A 23,859-nucleotide genomic window follows, 5' to 3' on the forward strand; every position below is an offset into this window, starting at 1 on the left:
TTTCCTTCCGGGGAACCGCATCAATTCAACATGAAAAGGGTGGGGGGATTACTTCAGTATTCGGCTAAAAATGGGTACCGAAGTACGGCTGGAATGTGACCCACCACCACTCATATATTAATGCATAAAATGTTCAACCCTCTGATATATGGGGGTGGTTCTGAGCACGGAAACACCAGAAATCAGGTGCGGATCCAGGATTTAATGTTAGGGGTGGGGGGGGGGGGGGGTGCAAAATATTGTTCTGCCGGACGGATCATGTTGCGAAATATTTTTGGGTAAATTAGCAAAAATTTATGTGCCGTCATCATTTCCGCTTTGTCTGAAGTATTATGGTCTGCTCAGCAAAAAGTATACCCTAAAGGGTGGGGGGATTACTTCGTTTTTCGGTTAAAAATGGGTACAGAAGTGCGGCTGGAACGTGACCCCCATTCATATATTAATGCATAAAATTTTCAGCCCATTCATACATGGGAGTGGTTCTGAGCACGAACATATTCTGTGACACGCTTCAAAAAGATTTAAGATCTTAATATCGCCTTACACCAAAACAATATATCTTCAAATTATGAACCAAAGTATATCTCGCGGGTATTTTCTAGTAGAATAAATAAGAATGAAACATACAAAAAACCTTCATATGTAGTAGAGATCATATGAAACTGCAATGTGACACACCGATACAAAGCAAATTAAAACTTAATTGTACAATTCAATAATTGACAGTCATCCTTAAAGTAGTATGAACAATGTCAATTTGTATTCACAATATGAACAATGTAAATTTGTATTCACAATATGACCAATGTCAATTTGTATTCACAATATGAACAATGTCAATTTGTATTCACAATATGAACAATGTCAATTTGTATTCACAACTTAAATGTACTCATTTGATGGACTGTTCGTTTATGTTAGTTCTAAATCCTGTGTGTTATGCTAGAAGATGTATTTATAAGCTCTCCCAATCAAAATTTTAAATGAAATATCATAAGAATATAAATAAAAGTTTAATTTCAGACAATCAATTATTCATATCTTACTTCATAGTGCACATTTTCTTTCATTTTGTTATAAATGTAACAGAATAAAATTATGTTTGGTCTCCCAGATTTTTGCGTCATTTTAATGCATTGCATAGACCTATTTTTAAAATCTAATCTACCTAATGGGCCAGGCTTTTTTATTCTTTGATCGTGCAGTCAAAATAAATCCAGCGCATAAGCACTACTACTTTAGTATTTTAACTGAAAGGATGGCATTCCTACACTTAATTTTTTTTTACTAATTTGATCATTTGTTACCATACTGTATGTATTAACAGAGAGAAAAGGACTGTTTGTCCTGTCAATATGGATTTACCTTATTTGGTTGGAACAAACATAAGAACATCGTGAGGATGTTGTCAGGATTAAGGGACAATTATGTCCACTCACTGACCATTGACCAAAACTGACTATCATTTGACAAATTCAATGTTAAAATTATTATACGAGACCGGCAAATACTACAGTTGTATAACTGTGTTAGAAGAAATTAGAATTTATTGATTATCTGTGATGCAATAAGCAATCTATTCTAATTATGAAGAAAAAAACCCTGCTATTTAGTTCTGTGAAGCTATGTACATTACGTCAACGTTGATCGGCTGTCACCTAATTCTGCTTAATCGAACAATAACACTATAATACAATTTATAGAAAGGAACCTAAAGTGTTATATTTCTCTTTAGAGTTTGATAAGACCATGGTATCTGCAAAATAACCAGTTGATTGTCCTGAAAGCAACACTAATTTCACAAGAGGACGAGCGGAATATTTCTATAGATCAGCATATATCAATTACAAAGCTATGAGTTCTGTGGACTTTGATGTATGTAAAGGTTAATGGTTATTTTATCTCTCGATCATCCAACAGCACGGAATCAATCGGAATCATAAAATGTATAGATCATCCATCCTTTTGTATATATTTTAAGTGAAATATTGCAAAAGGGAATATTTATTGACAAGTTTTGTAATACAACTTAAAAGAAATAAGCTAGATCCCTTTAAAATTATACGGACTCAAAGACTGTGATAAATAAATAAAGAATAACATTTATATGTTGAATTGTTTTCTCGGAAACAGTGACTGCGTCTCGAATCAATATTTTGGTATTTTTTCTCTACGACGACGTCATCAATCATGGCTTTGAAGTAATACTAAATTACGTCAGAAATTAGTTTGAATTCAATACTTGTAGCAGTGCAAACACATATTTTGAACAAAAAGCTAGCATACAAGATCAAATTACATTTGTATATGCGCAGAATGGCTAACACAATGAAAAGATGTATCAACAATATACATGGCTGTATGCAATTTGATTTTTGCAAAGTTATACGTATAAATATTGGGTACTCGATATTTTTTACTTAAAAATCGTTTAATATAGACGTATCAGTTTATTATACTCAAAACACAACTAACAATTAAGATTATCTTTCAAAATAAACATATTTGCTATACTGTAACGTGTATTTAGATAAGCAGTTCTATGTAAAGTTTATTGTAAATTAATAACAAGGTTGCATGCTGTTTGTTTGTTACATACCTCAAGAGCGTGGAACCGGAGTCAAATTTATGCATAACTATTTAAATATTCGTTAAGCTAGTGCTTAGCTTAAAGTTAACTTTTAAAAATGCAGTGGGGTAATAATTACATGTTTTATTTTTGTCTTAGTGGTTGCCCGGTTTTAAACCAAAAACAAGACTTAGTATTCTTTTCAAATAAGAAACTTTGATATTGAAGGCAATTATTTGCATGCATTTTCATTTTAAGGAAAACAATAAAAAGTTATTTCTTCGGAAGTATCACCATTTTAACCAATTTAGAGAGTTCCAACTTTCGATAATGTGAAAAATTAAAACCTCCTGTTCCATAGTTATAATACAAGGTAGGTCTTTATATCTTAATCCATGCAATATGTAATTTCAATCACCAGAATTACAGTCTTCCATAATATATAAATAGTAATTTTATTGCATATTGGGTATAAGCGTTCCTGATGAAGGTAAATACAGAAAAGTGTTAAGAACAAACGTTTAGTGTTATTTTTATTTCATTTTTAATTTGGTTCATCCGAAGTTCTTTGCTGGATATTATACCTTCATCAGGAAGTTCTTTGCTGGATATTATACCTTCATCAGGAAGTTCTTTGCTGGATATTATACCTTCATCAGGAACATTCAAATCAATAAAAACTGAAAGTCAAAGATGTATAAATACTCAAGGATTTACATGACCAAATGAAAACTAATAAGAATAGCCACATCCTCCTTAGGTCAACTTTAAAATCAATCTTAATCTTTTAAATTATCGAAAGTTTGAACTATCTGAATTGGTTAAAAATGATGATACTTCAGGAAAAATAACTTTTTATTGTTTTCATAAAAATGAAAATGCATACAAATAATTGCATTCAATATTTAAGTTTGCTTATATCAGTACGAATATTTTTTATTTACAACCTTTTACCCTTGATCTACATGGATGTGTGTTCCTGACAGATACACATTCCAAGAATGAAGATACTAAAATACATATCATAAAATAACTAGTTTTGGATTCAATAAGACTCGCACATGCATAATATTCATTTTTTTTTGCAATTGCAAAGTTAAAACAGAAATTTTCACCTCATTTACAAACAAAAACGTTCCCAAATCGATGATTTGTTGCGTGCATGAAAATGTGAAGACACTAAAAATCGAGGCAAACTCACACATTTAGGACACGTATTCAATAATCAGAAAAATAAAATTTACAAAATAGAATAGAAAGATTTCAAGCACGACTTTTATCGTTTATCAGTTTATCAGGTTGAGCTGTACGTCTGCAAAAATGAATAGTTAATTTTTAAGTCTAAAAAGTATGCAGGCATAGTTGAACTCTAGAATTTAATTCTGATGTGTATTTTTGGTATATGCTTACGTTTCTCATCAAATAAAACGTGCACAATAAAATGATCCAACATCTTTATTAAACAATACGATGTGCACTTTGCAGCTTTTGCATTTTACATAATTTGTACAGCAGAATTTTTTTCTGTAGAAAAGAACATAGACCCAAAACTCAACTGTAATATACGGTAGAAGTAGTTCCTTACCCAATTACATATTTATACAAAATATTCGGTCAAAGTGAACTGAATGAAAAGAGGAGATTATTGCGTACATGTATGTATGTTTTAATAGAGAGTTGTACCAAAGTGGCTATATATACAATTATTATAAATTTCGACTATAATATTAATACAAGTAATAGCTTTTCTCAAAAACTTGCCATTGATGAAACTGGATCATTCAGAATAGCATTGCATTGGAATTTTTAATGGGGTGACCAAAAAAAAAACAGGACAATACAAATTATAAGATTTACTATTTTATTTTTGAAGGAAATGTGTAAACACTGGAAAGGCTTTAATATCGTACTCATCTGCGTATGTATATATATATATATTTGTAAAAATTTGGCGCCAATAAGTAGTTGTGATTTTATCGGCCCAATTATCGGCAAATATTTTATTTATCTACTTTTTCGTTGTTGGCTTGTTCTTTGTGTTGGGAAAAAATGGCCACTTCAGCCTATATCTGTTTCATTCCAAGTCAGTATTGAAAAAATGGTGAATTTTAGGGAAAATTTAACATTTAGGAATACATATGGTTGACTTTTTAGATGTAAATATTTGAGAAAAAATACTCAAAAGATGGAGGTATGGTAAGAGCTATTATCAGCTCTTCGAAGTTTGGATGTACCTGTAAAAACCTTAGTAAAACGGGATATCACATCCTATTTTTAACGGTGATGTTGCCTATAGTGACCGTACATTTTGATTCGATAGTAAACTATTCCTGTGAATAAACATTTTTTAAAATGTTTGCAATTTAACACTCAGTCTGTAATACGATATTTAAATATTGCATTTATCGGTACTAACAGTGATTCTGATTTTAATAAATTAAAACATAAATAAATATACGTATTGATATAAAGTGATGAATGCTTAAGGTCCTACATCTTGTCAATACTTATATTTTGCATTGAACAAGGTTATGCGTTGCCCGGACTATTTATGGTCTAAATACGTTACTGATTGATAGTTTAGATTGGAAAAACATGGTTTATTTATTAGTTGTAATAGGCTTTGAACCAGCTTTATGTAATTGCGAGTAAATTAAACTACTAATCTCTGCTGGTACTTTGTGTTTTCTTGTGCTTCGTGCCTATACACAATTTGAATGAAATACTTATCCTGTGTCAAAAGAAAGTAGAACGGATAGCTATCTTTGTAAGCGAAGCGTGGACAGAGGATCAGTATTTCAAAATAAAGAATCAAGTCCTTTGGAACTGATTTTTACAGTTTGTTCTAATGTTGTGCTGTTTCACCAACTGCTGCAGGTTAAGAAATGATAGAATGCTCACAAAAATGTTTAACCACACCAAATTATTGATATGTATGTTCATTTATGTATATCGTTCCTTGGTTTATGGTGAATAATTTTCTTATTGACAATCATAACACACCTCCTTATTAGGCCCCCGCCGCAGCAGGGGGGCATTAAATGTTACCCTTGTCCGTCCGTCCGTCCGTACGTCCCAAAATTGGTTTCCGTTCTCTAACTTCAGTTTGCCTCAACCAAATGTTATGAAACTTATACACAATGCTTATTACCAAAATAACACAGATCAAGCTTGAATTAGGGTGGCGTCACTGTTATCGTTCTTGAGTTATGGCCCTTTATAACATTATATGCAAGCGGGGGGCATCATCTGTGTCCCATAGACACATTCTCCATTTTTTTATGCTACAATCAAAAATGTTTTTAAAAATTTAGATATACCAATTAAAAGTTTTGTGTATGAAAGAAAAAGTGATCTAAACTTATATGTGCAATAGTCAAGTAGCTATAACAGTCTCTGTACAATTTATTAAATGACACGACTATTGGTATTGATGAAATGTCAGTTTCCCATAATGGTGTAGAGAAAGCCATTTGACATTTGGAAAATTGCATTAATACGAAATAAATGTACTCTAGATATTCCTGACAGTGAGTTAGGATGACACTTATTCAATACTATCCTCTTACCAACCATCAAAGGCATTCCAGCAATCAAGTATAAAATTACTTTCCCCTCGTATACGTGGACTGACCATTTATTCATGAGAGTAGGAATTAAAAAGCCTGTCTTTTTGTATGTTTTATGCAGTAGCTTCCCTTTTTGGTTAGACTTAAACATGCTCATACAAAGACCGTACTTTGACCTATAATGGTTTACTTTTATAAATTGTGACTTGGATGGAGAGTTGTCTCATTGGCACTCATACCACATCTTCTTATATCTTTATACAGTTACAACTTATCTTCCTTTTATTAATTCATTAGATGCTATCCTTACGGTAGCAGTATGTTTTTTTGAATAAGATAGAAGATGAACATTGCAATATACATAGTTGACATACACTTGGAATTGTTCAGACAATTGATGGAAATTCCAATTTATGTGTATTTTTATTTTTTTTTAGATAATCGTTGGAACAAAGAGAGTAAATAAAATATTTAAACCACTATCAGTTTAAAAATTCATAGTTTATACAACTTGATTACGTATTACTGTAATATAAATATAGAATACTGATATTTAAATCAATGAATTTAAAAAAAAAAAAAAAATGTGGTACGATTGTAAATAAGACAACTCTCCACCAGAGACCAAATGACGTTAAAGTTAGAATCTAAAGGTCACCGTTCGGCCTTCAACAATGAGCAAAACCCATACCGCATAGCAATTTATAAAAGGCTTCGAAATGACAAATGTAAATTAATTCAAACGAGAAAACTAATGGCCTGACTTATGTATATATCAGAATTATGAAAAGATTGAAATGAGGTTCTTGATATTAGTACATGTGACAAGAAAGATTTAATTAATGATAAAGTTTCACTATTGTTATTGACGTATTATTGAAAACATGACAAAAGTAACTCGGCATAACCTTAGTACACGAATAGACAGTATTTCATTATTTCCCTGTATTTGAAAGACATATAAAAAAAAAATACCCACATGTTTCATACCCATGACTTAGTGTTTTGAATTTTCATTGGAGTTCGGTATTTTTGTTATTTTACTTTTTTCATGATGTACATAAAGGAAAATTAATGGTTGATTCCGGTCTAAGTTCTGGTATACGAATTGATAAGGAAAACCACCTGTACAAAATGGAATCCAGTAAGATTCAGTATCCTCCTTATACAAATTGAATTCTGATTTATATTTCTTTAAATACAATACAAATCTGACTTTCAATGTCTACTAGTAGATATTTGGATATCCAGATTTGTACTAAGAAAATCTTAGATTTCAATGAATTTCTAATAGGATCCACGATATAATAAATTACTACTAGTTTGATTCCAGATTGTGTTGGATTTTTTTTATTTTGTTTTACTCTGAATTTTACTGGAAAACAAATATCTACTAGTAGATTTTTGTTGATTTTGTTCTACTCTGAATTATACTGGAAAGCAAACATCTACTAGTAGATTTTTGTTGATTTTGTTTTACTCTGAATTATACTGGAAAACAAATATCTACTAGTAGATTTTCGTTGATTTTGTTCTACTTTGAATTATACTGGAAAACAAATATCTACTAGTAGATTTTTGTTGATTTTGTTTTACTCTGAATTATACTGGAAAACAATATTAATAAATAAAATTCATTTATCGATCTGTATTACTAACAAAATCTGATAAACAATTTGTTTACATTTGACGTAAACTTTATCGAATTTCTTTTCAAATCGTTTATTTATAACATTTTTCTGGTATTTTTTGTTTAGCAATCAATTTCGGCATAAAAGTATGAACAACGAAGAGTATTACATTTTACTTCACAATTTCAAACAGAAACCAACTGACAGTCTTCACTCGAGTTTCTATGTTTTTAAATGCTGGAATATGTGAAATTTCCGTGTACTATGAAGGGTCAATGGATTTGATTGATTAATGGCTGTTTAATTTCCAGTGGCAAATATCAAATGTATATTCAGACGATAAGGTATTAATGAAATATAACACTCTCACTTCAACTGTTATAGGAACAAACTGAGAACTACTACGATTGTTCTGGTGGTATAAAAAGGAAAACATAGTAAAACATGTTTTTATTCTGAAAAGTAATGATTTAAAGGTTAATTATTTTAGTATTTTAACACAAACATTATTATGAATTAAGTGTTTATAAGTGTCCATCTACTGCAATCCAGAGTTTACCTACTACAAATATGGATATCTCAAGTTCTATTAGTACAAATGTACATATTGGAATTTAAATAATAAGTTTTGATAAGTATGATTCATAATAAATCAGAATTCCGATTTGTATACTAGGAAGATTCTAGATTCTATTAAATTCCAATTTGTACTATAGCATTTACATGCATATTATATTCATGCAAACATTCTACAAATAAGATATTCGAGCTTAAAATACGGTTTTAACAACCTGTCATTCTGGAAATATCTTATGAAAATCATAATTCCGAAACTGACACATCATTTTTATATGTACATACAGTCTGCAAATTTTTTACCTTGTAAATTTGGAGTTGAGCGGACAATCGGTGTAATGCAATGTTTATCTATCAAAGTTCAAATAAATCAGCTATCCGTAAATAATGATCAATTCAATAAAATCGAAACCTTTGGAATATTCATATTTGAAGTATGTAAACAAATATTACAAAAAAATATATTAATCTTTCTTAAAGCTTTGGAAGAAGTAGCGCATACAAATAATAATTATGGTCCGTTTCTACAAAATTTAACGATTTAGGTTATTTTGTTCAACTACTCGTCACTATCACTCATATTTCACGAATTTTATGCTCCTGACAAAATGAACAACTTTAGTAGGTTTCAAAACACTCTGCTAAATTTACACATTCTATTCAAGAAACTGTGGAAGTCGAGTGAAACAAGTCATAACAGACGGGTGGACAGTGCATAGTAATCTACACTTAAGCAAGGCTTGGTAGAGTTTAAAAAAATTAAATTTAGCTAGACATTGATGTGAATATATTTTACCCCTATTACACTGCTAACAGACAAGAAAGTAATTAAAATCTTTCATATGACAGTTTTATACGTGTCTATCCAAGCTTTGCCAGGATACGTCTGCCAAGATAATGATATAAAAATGCAAATTGTCAATTTTTGATGTTTGATCTCTTACACAGTGTTTACAGTGCTAGATCGCTAAGAATTTTATTTTTTTCTTATTTCATATTACATTACTAAAACATATCTGTTGATTTAATTCCATTTTATACAAATCTATATCACGCTTCATTGCTTTCGTGTTTGATGCATTTGATCCCAGTACACTAAAAATCATACTTGATTAAAATATACCAGGAGCAATCAAACGGCCGGTATTAAAATTGTACTCGATGATAACTGTTATCATGATCTCTCCAGCAATGCAGCTTCTGTGGAACATATATGAGAAAATCTAATTCTTTGATGATTCCCTTTCAATTTTGTATTGTGAATATTATCTTATGTAAATCTTTTGTATAAACAGTTTTTGTCTCATCTTTTGTCAGCGCTGTAATTATGTCTCTCGGTATAAGGTGTAGATTACCATGATTACTATTTTGTATTTATACATTTTAAGATTATGATGTGAATGTTCGTGAGAGACTATATTTTTAAACTGAAATAGGAAGAATATGGTTTTCAAATAAATTCAAGTCATTCGATTCATACAATTGACCTCCTTAACCCCATTATTCATAAATAAGTCTCATGATGTATTTAAAGTAAAGAGCCTTTGTTCAAAATAGAATATTTCATGGCTGTACTACATCTACAAGTCATATTGAAGGAATGGTTGTGTGTTGTTCATTCAGCTCGTTATTTTGAACTGTTTTATGTCAACCCTAGTTTTTACTCTCAAGTCTTCCTACAAATATCTTGAAGGTTCCTAGAGATATTGTATTGTCGGATAACGAATAGCAGCATTATTTTGTTGATAACGTTACCAAATATTTATTTAAATTATTGATGTCCCCTAAATATTTGTAGGGATTAAAGATCAATATCAAAGAATATCAATAATGATGATGCGTTACGTTTGATTTTGCTATTATAACACATTTGGGTGGTCTTTGAAGGCCTTTTAGCTACTTTAAGATGAAGAACAGCAATACGCTGTTCCTGTTACTTATGGTTATTTTCCAAGCAGTATATCTCGGGAATATTGTTTCATGTATATTCCCCTTTAATTTCGTTTTCCTAACAAATTATGTGTAATTTTAATATTACTAATTTGACATTTCTGAAAAACATAGCTTTAACATACGACTCTAGGTGACAGTGAACTAAAGTATCCAGGTCATATTCCAACAATCTGAGTCTGAATCATTTTTGGGTTCAAGTTTAAAAATATTCCACCAACTTATCACGAATATACTGTTAAAATTTAAGGATATGGGTATAACGGAATTTTCTTGAATAAGCATCTTTGATTGCTCGGAGCCAAAATGTTACAAACAACAACAAAACAAGTGTGAATAAACAACTTTGCTCTTAGAACCTTTACCTTTGTTCATGTTGTTTATGTGAATATTGCAAAATTTGGTCAAATGAGTCTTAAAAACCCATCAACATGTATGTTAGAAAACGTTATCAGTGTAGAGACCCTGATGTACGAAAGATCATACACTCAAGCAAACCGTTTTTTTTTTTCGATTGGAGCGCCTTACTGAATTTACCTCCATATATCAATGATAAAGAAATAAAATACAAATCTAGAATGCACAATTATTCCATTACTAAAGAAAATAACAAACAAAAAATATTTTTCCGTTACGTAAATCCAGATTGTTCCCTAATGATATCCATTTTACGGAAGATTATAACGGAGAACGATCTAAGATTGCAGAAAAATAAATTCCATCCGAACGATGCAACAATTCAAAGCATATTATAGCATTGTAGAAGAATATGGTGATAGTGTAAGAGATTCTGAAAAGAAGGACATCCTCCCCCCGAAAAATAACAAACAAAACATTAAAAAATAAACCGAGAAAAAAAAAGCACATTGCCTTCAATACTGCTGAAGATTTAAAATGCATTGTATAGTTAACTTGCAATTCTTTTTTTCCTTTCATCATTAATTTCTACTGAAATTATCTAGACATCACATTTCAAAGAATAGATAAACTTACCTAGAAGTTCTAATTGATCCGGGTTTTCTCCTTAGATGTGTTGTATTAGCAATAATTTATCTTTCCTCGTTATTGATTCCTGGAATAAAAGAATGCATTTACTCAGCAGCAATATATTAATCTTGGATCCACTTTACATACAATGTTATGTTACAAGGCATTTTTTGTTCGGATTCTTTAAGTCCATACTGGTACAGATACGATAATATTGAATTTCTATTAGATATTTAAAATAGTTGTTCTAAATCCCACGTGATCGTCGAAGAATGGTACAGCTGGTAACCTCAAAAGGAAATAAAGCAGAAAAGGACGACAAATGTTAAATAACGCCACGATATCGGTAATATTGATAAATCATCGATTTCAAATCATAAAGTGGCATGATGTATGTTTTTGCCAATTGAGGTAATGTATTTCAATTAGATTAATTATTACATTTTTTTTATACTTCAACAACACCTTAATTGAAATTTAATTACCATGATTTTACAGACCATTGAACTTTTTAAGAACCAACACCGAAGACAAATGGTAAATTGATAACAAACTGTTTGTTCCTTAACTACATTAATTGTTGTATTTGTGCGTGGCTGTTTTAATACTCCAACTTAATGACTTTTCCCGAAAGCTATTACATGAACTTTATATTTGTTTTGATAAACGGGCTGTTCATGATTTAAGAAGATTCACTCATAATTGAAAAGGTAACTAATTTAAATATAACCTGCCATAAAACTAAACTTATCGTAAGATCTTCTTATATTAGTACAGTTATTATAGGTACTGATAATAGAAGAACTCTTCAAAAACCACCGTAAACTTGAATCCAAAAATGTATGTTATATCAAGTAGCAAACTGTTTGTCAATTATACTTTTATGTTGATTGATGACTGGAAAGATAGATAGTTTGCAGAAACATTGCTTATGACCGATATTTGCTTACTATATAGCTACCGGAGGTCTAGTAGAAAGGCTTATATCTTTCCACGATACATACCTAAATTTCTGTACTAATATTAGGTTGTGAAGATTGCTAATTGCAGAATAATAGTAAGAATTAACAACCTGTTGATATTCAAAATATACACAACATGTGTTAGTTACTTATTCTTAAAGAATTGCAAAACATTTTTTTACCAAGAACGAAGTCAGAATGCTTCAATCGAACAATGATACTTAGGCTAAAAGACAATTACCGAAAAATTGAAAAAGAAAAAGAAACAATATCTACTTTAATAAATCAAGTGAGAAAATAATGACCTTTGGAAGTTTAACACAACTGCTTCATGTTACTACTTTAAATGCAAAGAGGTAGGACCAATTTCCTCTGAAGTTATTTTAGACCAGGGGCCTGTTTATCGAAGCTGTCCTAGGATTTGTCCTAAGACCTCTCTTAGGAATAAATAAGGATAATGTTAGGACCGACTTACGAAATGTCTCAGCATGTCTCAGCATGCACATCGAGGCTATTTTATGACTATCTTAGGTCCTAACCGCTGTCCTAAGTGTTAGCGTAAAAAAAAATAAAATTTAAAAAATTTAAATGTTTAAGAATGCATTGAATTTCACCAGTAGTTAATAATTACAAGAATAAAAAATAGAAATATTATTAGTATTATCATAAAGAAAAGAAATAATATTTATCTAATAATTTTACATTCAAACTTTATGAAACAAAAACAAAAATTCATGGATCACATGTCATTTGGTCTCTTGTGGAGAGTTGTCTCATTGGCAATCATTCCACTACTTATATATTATTTAGAAAAAAGGGGATCCATATATAGGTGGTGGTCGTATTTGTTTACAAATTAACCATCATTAAATATATCCTAAAGTTATGACCATCCTAAGACCATCTTAAGACACCTACTTAGGTGTCCTAAAGTTAGGACGATTCCTATGACTTTTCCTAAGTTACGACATGTTTGATAAACGCACTTAGGACAAAGATGCGTCCTAAGATGATCTTAGGACATGTCCTAGTCCTAAGAGCGCTTCAATAAACAGGCATGAGCCATGTCCGTAGAGTCCTTTAATCTTTGATCTACAATTCACAGCATCACAGATTCAAATGCATAGTTAAAGGATCTAACATAATTTTACTATTTTACTGCATTTTGGATCATTTGATGTCCGAAGATTGCACAAAAACTGCAATTTTGACAATTATGGCAATGTTGGTGGTATGATTATAGCCTTTTTTGGCCCTTGGAATTGCAAAAATATTAAAATTATTCAAGACTTTTAAAATAATAATTTTATTGATAATCGAGCAAGTTTATATGATCTGGAAACTTTAGTGCAGAAAGGTCACTAGTGTTGTCACTATGACGTCGTAAAGATTCTGAAATTGACATATTTGACAAAAAAAAGGCAGCTTTTTACTCATAGTTTTTAGATATGACCGAAAGCTTTACACAAACAAGATATTTTAAACACAATGACATGTTTATAAAAAAAATGTTTTTTTAGCAAAATAATTGTTATTTTCGGTAAGACTAGCTCATATTTAAATGTTAATAAAAAGATCACAAGGTTTCGACCAGTTTTGCACTTATTTCAAGAATATGTGAAACAAACTTCAATATTCATAATTCAAAAAAGTTCATTCGGACTAATATCTTATGACCTGAAGGATGTTATTTGGTAGATTTATAATGCTTTTTGGTTTTCGAATTCAAGGGGCCAAAAAGTTACCTTATCAAACCTCCTCCATTTGAGAAAATGTATTTATCCAAAAAGTATGAGAAGGGCATTCTCTACCAAAACCGAAATTTGGTGGAAAGCAAAGCTATTCAGTGTCCATTGAATAAAAATTCATTCATTTTGGATAGAGATGTCCTTCGATTCAAAATTTATCGAAAACATGTAAAATTAGCAATATTGTCAACAGCAATATGTAGTGCTGAATAATATTTTTATGAAATTTAAATTGGTTAAATTATTGATAATGTGTGTGAGAAAATTATGTAGACTGAGTCTTTTTAATATTCAATTATCAGTAAGTTTAAACAACTTCCAGATTTATGTCCCTTTGAGTGAAACAAATACAGAAGAAATTGACACTACATCCTCTCCACCATCTACAATGTACATGTAGTGTTATATTTCTGCATTCAAAAAACTTATCTTCAAGTCATTATCATCAGAGTTAGATTCATAGTAAGACCAAGGGATGAGTCTCAGGACAAATTAAAAGAGAACCCGATTCAAACTAAAATTTACAAATACATATAAACATAGCAAAAACAATAATGACGGCTTTCAAGGTAAACAGAAAGTCCCTTATTAAAGAAAAAGCATTAAACTAGATATAATAATATTTTATTAAACTCAAAATTTATAGACATAAAATCTGTTATTTATAATTCAATCGGAAGAAATAAAAAAAAAACCGAAGACTCTAATAGAATGAAAAAGACTAAGTTATAACTTCCTAACAACTTTTCGTTCCAAATGTGCAAATGAGATTCGTATCATTATATTTTCCACGTCACATGTAAATGGAAATTTGATTACACATTTAAAATCAAAAGATGAAAAACAACGTGAATATAAACATATCTATAATGACGTTAAAACATAGTAATTATTTAGATATACTTCTGCATTCAATTGATTGTATTGTAAACACTCTGAAGAACAATATGGAATATTAGACCATGTAATATCTGAACAGTTTAAATCTGTACGTTTTTGTTACTTGTATGTGAATAGAAAAAATGTTTATCATATATATATTATGTATTAAAACAAAATACAATTTTAAAAATATTAACCGATAAAAATATTTCAGTCAAGAAATTATGATCTCATAATATCTATAAAAGAAGAAAAAAAAGATAACACTTTATGGTAATACATGAAAAATCACTTACATAAAGACTCTAAAAATATGTTGAAGTTCATTATCGTCTTATTTAGGTACCCAAACAATCTGTTGTTAGAATGCACTGAACGTTAAATCTTTCCCTTTATTTCATGTCCATTCGCAAATATTGACATTTCCTCAGATTTAAATTTGTTTAAGTGTAATTATTTTTTACGAATCCCGCAGAAGTAAAACACTATTTCTTATTTCACAGTCGATGTCTAATCAAAATGAAATTCATTTTACTGATTAATCACACATTTTCCTTGCGTTGCTAGTACAAATGTGAAACTAACAAGCATTAGTTCTAAGCTGAATCATTCAGATTCTTTATCGTTATTGGATTCTAATTGTAAATATTGATGGAAATAAACGCTGCATTGATCAGAGTAATTAAACAAACATTGGTAATATTTATCTTCCCATCTACCGAATGTATACAAATCAGAAATATTATTCGTCCAAAAACCAAACACAGCAAAACTAAAATTGTCGCATCTTTGTAAACATATCGTACTGATAGCTACTCATTGACGCATTCTGTAGCTGTGATAGTAATCAATTAACATATATTTGTCTAGTGCAGCAGTTTTGGTAATATTTACATAAATTAATATTATATCGATTTCATTTACCAAATATAATAGGAAACAACAAAAATAGATGAAATGATTAATATTTACATTGCTTTGCAGATCGCAGTTATTACAGATCTGACGATCAGCATCTGACGTTCATATACAGGTCATGTACTTTTATTTAGATTGCGTTGATTGATTATCAAAAAATTTCTGAGGGAGGTTTTTGTAGTTATCATACTAATTTAAAAACTGAAAAAAAAATACGATCTTGAGAATATTAATTTCATTTATATCATTGCAACGAACTGGCTGTGGAAGTCCACACGTTCAACGGCGACATTTAATCAGCAATGGGTTACCGAACACTCTTCTTTCACTACTTTTAAAATAACCATATAATAAAGATGGAAAAATAAAAGGAAGAAAAACATTGCAATGTATCGAAAGCTTACCGAACAGATATGTCTGCTAGACTATAAATTCAGTTTAAGTACTTAAAGAACTGACTTGTCTCTATAATAGATGTCAACAAACCTTTAAAAGAACAAACATTTTTAAGGACTTGTCTATTTTTATCCATAACAATTCAAACCAAAAAATCTGATCAAATGGACAAACATGTTCTAAAACAGAACTAACAAAAGACATATAAAAGTACATACACATAACTCAAATCAACAATTAAATGACTGTAATATTAATATTTTCTATGAAAAAGTACTACGCTAACACATGCGATTTGAAATTCATACCTAGCCCAATAATTGGGCCTTTCATTTTTAGGAGTCAACTAAGTAATATCCATTGGCGGATTCATACTGTCTATGGATTTTCACGTTGTCCTGATGACGAGAAACTCCAGCTCTGAATGAAGTATAAACATATGGTAATCTTAGAACTTAATCCGTCCGTCAAAATGTCCCCGCTAAAGTGGGACTTCCTTTTGCCTCGCAGCGACACGCTCAGTCGAAATGGGGAAGTTAAATCCAATGCTCAGGGTAGGGTGAGTGCACGCTCTTTGCACATTAAAAACACTACATATGAGTAGTCCGTAGATGTTCTCTTGCAAACAAAATCTGCCTCTATCCAACATACCCTCATTTTCTAGTGACATCCGTAATCCCGGTCGTCTCATCTTGCAGAAGTCGTCTTGAATATGCATGAAATATTTGGTTATGCAAACAACAATCAATCAATCTGGATGTTGAGAATTTTGAATATCTAATGAATGACAACAACTTTCATATTTGAAGCAATAAAGAATAACATATACATGCATTTAGTAAATGCACCATCACCTTCTTTTATCTCTTATTTTTATGTCTTTATTATTTGTCTAAATTTACATATTTGAATTTTTGCCATATTATTATGCAATACAAGAACATGCCATCTTTCCACTTATTGATGCTCACAAAGAGCAAAACTTTTATTTAGCGTTACATTATGGGTTTTTAGTAATACAGAGTGATTGTCGTTGGTTACTATATGCCATATCAAGTTTTTCGTGCATTGTAATGGTATACACCAGGCCGTTGGTTTGCAATTTTTGTCATAAGGAGCTGTGTATAGCTTACTAGTATACATTATGGATTTGGTTCATTGTTGAAAGTCGTACGTTGACATGTAATGTTTCACATTTTTAGGTCTTTCCACTGTTCTGTGAAAAGACCTGTTGTATTTGTTCTGATTACTATTTTTTTCTTCCGCCAAATTTTGTTATCGCGTAAATTTTTTGTTTCGCAATATGTCGCTAAGATATTTCTTATTTAGTATCATACAGTTTATGCGCTTTTTATTTTAACCCATTCTAAGCCGAACAATTTCCTTTGTAAGAGTTATCTCCCTATTCACTGTTTATCAAGTGTGTGCATCTCCTTCGTAACAAAAAAAGATATCGACAAAATTCTTTTTCTAAATTGTTCGTTACATCCTCAGAAATGTTTGGCTAATTTGGATCGAAGCGATTTGATGAAATTTTAAAGGAGTTATCTACCTTTACCAATAAATTTGTCGGTATGTTTTTTAACTCATAAACAGTTAACCGTATAACCCTGGAATCTTTTTATTTGAGGTCCCTAGGTCCGAACTTAGAAAATAAAGTCAAGGTCAAAGGTCAAGGTCAAGTTCTCAATTTTGACTTTTCCTTGTTTTTGCATTTTCTCAAACACTTTTAAAGATATATATGAAACAACAAGTGCAAAATATTTGCTTTATTGTAATGAAGATAAGTTACATTTGGTCTGAAACAATCTAATGGCATCTTATAGGAGTAAGTGCCCCTGAAATGTCCAATTATAAGGTTAATTGATTATTACTGCAACTTGGTTCATTATAAAGCCATATGACCTTTTACAAAAGGTTGGATGACATATGACCTTGAAAATTGACAACCGGAAGTGACCTTGAGAAAACCAGAAGTAGCCATTTTTGCACTTTCTTCATGGAAAAGTACTCGGAATCCATATATTTTGTAATTTTAATACATTAACTTATCACTGAAGGCTAGAAATGACTTTAGATAAACCGGAAGTGGCCAATTATCTCCTGGTTTACAAGCAAAAGTATATAGAAACTATATATTTTTGGAATCAATGTGAAAGAAACTATTATATGAGACCGGAAGTGACATTTTTTTCACCGGAAGTAGCTAATTATCTCCCTTATTTCACTCAGAAGTATATAGAAACCACTTATTTATCGCATCAGTATGAAGACACTGGTGATAAGATGACAATTTTAACTTTGAGTAAACACGAACTAGCTTCTTTTCAATAAATTTAAAAATTGCTGTGGAAAGACCTTCAATTGTTCTCTGAACAATTGGTTTTTAATTGTCCTTGGTCTTTTTGGATACGTGTCTTATTGACAATCATACAACATTTCATTATTTTCAAACACAATTATTTCTTACATTTTAGATCCGACCGACATAGCATAGCTCTATAAAATTATGTGTTTCTCTATAAGGTATATGTGTAAATGCTCTTTTGTTCCGACGTTGGAAAGTTCCGGGCGGAAAGAACTAACTAGCCGAAAAGTTCCGGAGGAACTTATCAACTAGTTACTTTGTTCTTCCTCTGGTTTAAAAGTTCCACCGGAACAAAGTGACTAGTTGAAAAGTTCCAACGGAACATATCAACTATTTAGAAAGTTCCTTTTTGCCAAATTAGTCAAAACCGGAATTAACAAACTAGCCCAAAAGTTCCAACGGAACTTATCAACCATGCAGAAAGTTCCATTTGGAGAATTGATGCAAAGTAAAAGCGCAACATATTATATTTGAACCTTTCAAAGGGAAACCAAGATACTGATTACAAAAGTCAAAAGGAACTTATCAACTAGCCACAAAGTTCCTCTTTGGCAAATAAGTCAAAACCGGAACTAACAAACTAGCATAAAAGTTCCAACGGAACTTATCAACCAGTCACAAAGTTCCATTTGGAGAATTGATGCAAAGAACCACATGAGGAGGGGGGTATTCTTCCCTATCTTGACGGTACTATGAATACTAAATTTGCATGATAATGCAACTTATTCCGTTTTATGTGAGCTATGAAATACAACTTAAATTTTGCATATTTGTCCCCAAAGAAACCCCTTTCAGTGCGTTGGGTATTCTTGTAAATTAATGATTTGCTCTTATATATACTGATACTCATTAATCCCCCTCTTTCTACAAAAAGGACGAAATATGGTATATTCGGAACGATGTAACTAGTTGTTCTGTTCCGCCAGAACTATTCAACTAGCTACATTGTTCCGGGAATTTTCAACTAGCTACTTTTTTCCGGAACTTTTCGACTGCACTCGGAATAAAACAACTAGTTGGAAAGTTCCATCGGAACGAAATAACTAGTTGAAAAGTTCCGCCGGAACAAAGTAACTGACGGAACATAGTGGCTGTTACATATGTACAAAATATACATGAATACTGTGTTTTGACCAATTAAATTATATATACACGTGGGTGCGTGTTTAATTTTGAAAGCTGAATATCGCCTATTCTAACAAAATACACACCTTTAGAATTAAAATAAAACTACATAATTATGATTTTTAATCACATTCCTGCACTTAAATATGTCTTCAGGTTATATTAATCCCTAAACAGACAGCTTTGTTCGATTCCACGTAGTTTGCATACAAATGATAGAAAAACGTTAACAAGAAAATCTTATAAGACTTCATTAGAATTTAGACAGAACTTTGAAACTTGGTTAAGCCTTATCGACCCAATAAAACAACGATTATATACATCAGCAAGATGTTAATACGTTATTATATCCATATAGCAGATTGATCATAGGTATCACAAATAAAATATATTGAAATTTTATGATCTAATGAACAACAGAAATAGAAATATGTAAATTTTACAGACTAATTTAACAAAAGGTTGGACTCAAGGGTAACAATTCTAACATTGTTTTAATATTGAACTTAAACAGATATCAGCTGTAACTGTTTTAAATCATTTCATATCATTCTGATTCATCTGGTGCTTATAATGTCTCTTTACCATGCATTTTGGTTTTTGAGAATACAGACATATATAAATAACAAATAAGAAAGCTACATTGTATCCAAAACCAGCTATGCTGAATAGAAAATCAGAGATGTAATTTATCAAATAAAGCAGAAAAGCCATAATTAGATAAGCAAGTACGAAAAGGAAAATATGTATCAATTTTGAAAAGTGTTATGTTTAAATTATATTACATTTTTGTCATTTAATCACGATTTCCTAGGGTTGCTGCTCATAAGGAAGCTATTAAACCAAGAGTTCCAAGTGGTGAAGTTGAAATCATCCCTTCGTAAATTTTACCGACGCCATCACGAGTTGGTTGACTGTTATTGAATATCTGTTTCAAAGAGTAAAACGGAGATATGTTCCAATTGTCGTGACTACAATCCCTTCCCGTTTTCCCCTAATGTGACCTAACGAATTAGACTTAACAGTGGGGTTGTACTAATATGAGCAACACGACGGGTGCCACATGAAGCAGTATCTGCCTACACTTCCGGAGCACCTGAGATCACCCCTATTTTTGATGGGGTTCGTTTTGCTCTGTCTTTAGTTTTCTATGTTGTGTTTTGTGTAGTTTTGTTTGTCCTTTGTTTGTTTTTCTTTTTTAGCCATGGCATTGTCAGTTTATTTTCGACTTATGAGTTTGAATGTCCCTTTGGTATATTTCGCCCCTCTTTTAGTTTGATTGTAGTCTCCTTCCTAATAAGTGAGGTACTGACACTATTTGTCCCTGTAGTGATAAGAAACATCAGTTTACAAACTAATCTAGTTTAATTAACCCGTGTCTATTCTTATAAGGGATGTAGTGATAAGAAACATCAGTTTACTAACTAATCTAGTTTAATTAACCTGTGTCCTTCCTTATAAGGGAGGTAGTTACACTATTTGTCCATGTTGTGATAAGAAACATCAGTTTACTAACTAATCTAGTTTAATTAACCCGTGTCTATTCTTATAAGGGATGTAGTGATCAGAAACAGCAGTTAACAAACTAATCTAGTTTAATTAACCTGTCTCCTTTCTTATAAGGGAGGTAGTGACACTATTTGTCCCTGTAGTGATAAGAACCATCAGTTTACTAACTAATCTAGTTTAATTAACCTGTGTCCTTCCTTATAAGGGAGGTAGTTACACTATTTGTCCATGTTGTGATAAGAAACATCAGTTTACTAACTAATCTAGTTTAATTAACCTGTGTCCTTCCTTATAAGGGAGGTAGTGACACTATTTGTCCCTGTAGCGATAAGAAACATCAGTTTACTAACTAATCTAATTTAATTATACTGTCTCCTTCCTTATAAGGGAGGTAGTGACACTATTTGTTCCTGTAGTGATAAGAAACATCAGTTTACTAACTAATCTAATAAAGACTGATAATCAGGATGTAATGTGTTTTTAATATTTTCTTATACAAATGATTCATGCACGAAGAAAAATACAAAAAGGGTTTTTTTTTTAAATGCAACCAACTCATAATGATGTCTCTAAATTAGACAAGAGATCAACCCGGCTGTTGTTTTTTTTTTTTTTTTGCAGGGTTCTTGTTGCTTAGTCTTTAGTTTTGTGGTTTGTTGTTTTTCATTTCGCCGTGTATCTTTTTGACCATGGTGTTGTCGATTAATGATTTTGAATTGTTTCCTTGGTATCTTCTTTCTTTCATAAAAGACATTACAACCAATTTGAAAGAATATTTAATGCTATTCTAAAATTCACCATATTGTAGCTTCGTATGTGCACTTTGAGGTTTTCAAAATAGTATATCTATACACGTATTTTTAAAGAAGATGTAGGTTATACATAAATGAGACAGCAAGTGGACGACACAAACATTTTAGAAAAAAAGTGTATCATAATCTATCATTCATAAGTTATGCGATTAGACAAAAAGTAAATTTGCAACTGCCTTAGACAATGTAAGCCTAAGACATCTGAGCAGACATCTTTGTTTGATTCCACGTAGTATTAAAAACGTATATAATCTATCATGTAAGTGTTTTAGTTTATTAGTTATGCGATTGGACGAAAAGTAGATTTGCAACTACTTTTGACACAGTTAACATAAGACGTCTGAGCAGACACCTCGGGTTATTCTGTTTATGCCATTTTGTTTTGTATGTTTTTGAAAACGTTTTAATTTTCAGTTTTCCAGTAGGCTACAGCTAAAACACGCAATACAAAACATGCACAGTTCAGAAACTAAAATGATGACATTAACTTGAACCAGGAAATTAAAAAAAAACGGTACATAAGTTTGAAACAGGATCAAAATGTGCTCGTTGCTACAGGAGTGGGTCTAAGGTTGGATATTGCCGTTCAAGAAAACAAGTAATTATAACCCGTTCCATCTAATACAAATCAACGGTACGGAATAAACATCACACTTATGTCATGTTGTTATTTCATTTTCTTTAATACAGAGTTTACATGTGTTTCATATATGGATTATTTAGCACATTAGTAGCCTTTTTCTTTATCTTCATGTAAATCATTTTTGACATTTAATGTAATAACCAGGATAAACTACGCATGGGATAAATCTACATCTTCTTGGGAGGTTGATAAGAGCTTTTTAAACATCCGGGTTTCTTTGATTGGCCAGGTGATTGCAGTTTGACAGACAATATATGAATTGTGCACATTTTTGTCATATGCTTATCATAACAAACTGTACCATCTATGCGTATACCCTCAAAAATGATAATCGTACGCTATATATTGTACACAGTTTATTTTGTTTGCAGTCAGACGTTACTAATGACCGTTGAGAGAATTTTCTCTGAATATCTTGTATGTATATATTAGCCAAAAATGATTGATATAAAATTATAGAAACATTGACAAGGAATACAATTACCAAACGATTCATTAATCAATAATTGATAATAAAAATACTACTTATTAAACAAAACGTTCCGAATTGTCCAGAAAATTATCCTGTCCAAACATTTCAACAAATCCTTTAGGTGGTAAGAGGAAACCAACAGTATCTGTCTCTCTCAAGTTTATAAACCCGTCACATATGACGAAAACTGGGAAAATGATCATGTATCATATTCAGTTAAGTGTATCCAGAAATGTACAAAACCCACCATTTTATCACTAGAGTAGCTGGGATAGTTTTGTATGTGTATAATTGCCCTTAGATATCATTTATGTTTTATACCATCACTTATTCGGATAGATTGCCCCCTAGGTAGGAAATTTAGAAGACAAGAAATAATACTGGATCTGACGTCGTGCAATATAACAAGAACCGATCGAGACGTCACCACGGATACCAATCTTACATCATGGATAGCAGTGTGCCTTTACCGCCAGATTCGACAAACAACTCGGATAATTCACATTCAGATCATCATCCGAAGGACAGTAATACCAATCATCGCACTATGTTGTGTTCATTTACAGTCTATTTTAAGAATCTTGGAGATATCTAAGTAACAGTCAAACGGAAGACTTCTGAATTCAGAACCCTATAGTTGACGAAAAGGTATTCGATCACTACTGTGACTCGCTGATTACATTGGGTAGATATTCCAACTGTACATGTTTTGGGATGAGGTTATATATTAGATGTACATAAG

The 23,859-nt window shown here is 31.2% G+C and overlaps 1 protein-coding gene across 2 annotated transcripts in view; it reads right to left on the reverse strand.

Moving 5' to 3' along the window:
• Nucleotides 1-23,859, reverse strand: part of LOC127730341 (muscarinic acetylcholine receptor M2-like) — a 116,858-nt gene that overhangs the window by 66,869 nt on the left and 26,130 nt on the right. Inside the window, exons 1-2 of one of the 2 annotated variants that reach the window (XM_052238710.1) lie at nucleotides 15,171-15,443; nucleotides 11,289-11,367 (exon numbers count right to left, since the gene is read on the reverse strand). The gene's annotated coding sequence lies outside the window, so the exon portion shown is untranslated. Of the gene's footprint in view, nucleotides 1-11,288; nucleotides 11,368-15,170; nucleotides 15,444-23,859 lie in introns of those variants that run through there. The other variant, XM_052238709.1, reaches the window with a different exon arrangement.

This window comes from Mytilus californianus, unplaced genomic scaffold (assembly GCF_021869535.1).
Source record: "Mytilus californianus isolate M0D057914Y unplaced genomic scaffold, xbMytCali1.0.p SCAF_2, whole genome shotgun sequence".
NCBI lineage: Eukaryota > Metazoa > Mollusca > Bivalvia > Mytilida > Mytilidae > Mytilus > Mytilus californianus.